Raw genomic sequence first — 2,399 nt, forward strand, 5'->3', positions numbered from 1 at the left:
TCCGTAATAAGAATTCAACATAAAAAATCATTTTAACATCGTTAACCACAGTTCATGGCTGCGGTTTTTCTTCTCCATGCTTTTTTCTTCTCCATGCTTCTTCTACAACTTGAATTTCGTAAGCTTTTTACCTACTTGTATTAAATTTAATCTTCCTTATCTGTACCATCAAGTCATTATTATTTATTGTCACATATATATAAAGCTTATAAAGACTGATAGTTTGTTTCTTGCTAGAAGACACATACTAGCCCACTTACTTCTCTTTTTTTCAGCCAGCACCTCAGCTGCCACAGAAATGACAGAAAGGCCTGTCTTATCTTCTCCTTTCCTGAAATCAAGATAAATGAGTGGTCTGTTATGCAGCCTATTAGAACTCCAAACTGAGATAACTAGAGCCAGGAAGTAACCAGCATATAGCAAGAGAAAGGAGACTGCAGTTTGCATGGCTCTTTTGTGGACCTTGGTACTGGGATGTTGGGATCGTTGCCATTGAGCTGCATCTTCTTAAGATGTTTCCATAGATAAAATATTAACAGCAGAAAAGATGTCAGTGACATATAAAGGGTATGAAGTTATTGGAAAGGCGTAAAATGTCCCTCAATTTGGTCTTCCGAGTGATGCATCCTTTGTAGTCATTCATGCACATACTTTTATCTATGCTTACCACTACTAGATGAAAAACCAAAGGATCCAAGTCCTCAACAGTATCACGGGAACCACTCTTTTAACTTTCCACTTTAAGTGAAGAAAAATAAAGCTGGAGATATTTGCTATCTTGAACAAATAAAATATACTGAGGCTAGTGGCAAGCCAGATGCCAAAATGGTTGGTTATTGACCAGGCAATATAAATAGTCTTGCTTCTAAACTATGTAAAGCTGGGTTAAACAATTGAATACCAATTTATTAATATTACCCAAAGTAGACCAATCCTGGAGACTGTCAGAGAAGTTAGAATTTAATCAGCTGAGGACATCTTTTGTCTCTTCATTCAGTCAATGCAGTTCTATGCACCCATGCTATGAAGACATTGGCCAAATTTCCTAGAACAAATTCTTCAGTTGCTAGTTGGAAAAAATGCTCCGTAGTGAACTTATCATGCCTTGGGGGAAAAAGTGCTCAGCCTCATATCACTGGTCATGCTTCCTTAATATCGTGACCTAAAATTCCACAAGAACCTAGTTTCTGGATGTGCAGTAAAATTCTTGTTTTCTTTTAAATTCTGAGGTTAACGTCAAGCAGGAAAACAACAAGATATGTTAATGGATGGGTTTAAAGCGGTCTTTATGAAAAACAATCCCAAAACAAGTTAAACGAAATCTTGTTCATACACTGTGTGTCTGCCATAGGCTAGAATATTTCATAGCTGGCTTTTAAATGAAAGCTAAAGTCTCACCTGCTAACATTCAAATAAAGACATATTCTCTTTCACTGTTTTGCAATTTTTGCCTTTCCTAACCTCTACATAACTTGGATTCATCAAGCTTAGACATTAGCTAGTAAAATTTTAAAATCTAATACATAGAACGTGCAGCAAATGTCTAAATTGGTAGATGGATCTTAGTCATGTAGTGATGACCCTAATAGATCATTATCAATGAAGAATATTTTAGCAAAAATGTTGGATCCACGTAGAAAGACTTAAAGGAACTTATCCATAAGTTTTCCAAGTTCTTCCTATCAAAAACTTCCCAGTTCCCCTAGGAACCTCAGGAAAGCTAACACTCTCTAAAATTGAGTGCTGATAAACAGTACTTATAAACAGCTTTATTGTCTTCACACAAACACACACACACACACACGCACACACACACAAACACACCACGTACACATTTCATTTGGTCTCCTGAAAAATTCTAAGGAAATGTAGGACACAGGTTATTGTCCTATAATTTCCCAAATGAAAGTGAATATCATGGAGGTCATCTAGATTTAAATCTTCTTCTCTTACATCAGGTTTTCAGGCCATTTTTAATATTTATCCAGTATATCTCTCATACTTAGTTTTGTAACAAAGATTTTTCTCTTCAGTTTATGTAATGTTAAAATATTAATTATTTAATTAAAATATTCAGCAATTTTACAAATATTCCTGAAATTCCATTGTGATTTTGATTGGAATTGCATTGGGCACAAGGATTTGGACACCATTTCTATCTTAGGAAATTGATTCTATCTTCTCAAGAATATGGTATCTATTAAATTTGTTTAAATCTTATTTTATGCTCTTCAATACAATTTAATAAATGTCTCAATAATATATGATGTATTACTTTGGAGACTTATTTCCAGGTACCTTATAGTTTTTATTGCAACTGTGGAAAAGTTCAATTTCAAATGTCATATTCTAATTAGTTTTTACTGGTGAATGGATATGCATGGATACTTTGGCAATTT

The 2,399-nt window shown here is 34.3% G+C and overlaps 1 pseudogene; it reads right to left on the minus strand.

The window, feature by feature from the left end:
- Window positions 1-233: 233 nt before the first annotated feature.
- Window positions 234-1,102, minus strand: LOC139083434 (taste receptor type 2 member 43-like; annotated as a pseudogene).
- Window positions 1,103-2,399: the final 1,297 nt, after the last annotated feature.

Source organism: Equus przewalskii, chromosome 5 (assembly GCF_037783145.1).
Source record: "Equus przewalskii isolate Varuska chromosome 5, EquPr2, whole genome shotgun sequence".
NCBI lineage: Eukaryota > Metazoa > Chordata > Mammalia > Perissodactyla > Equidae > Equus > Equus przewalskii.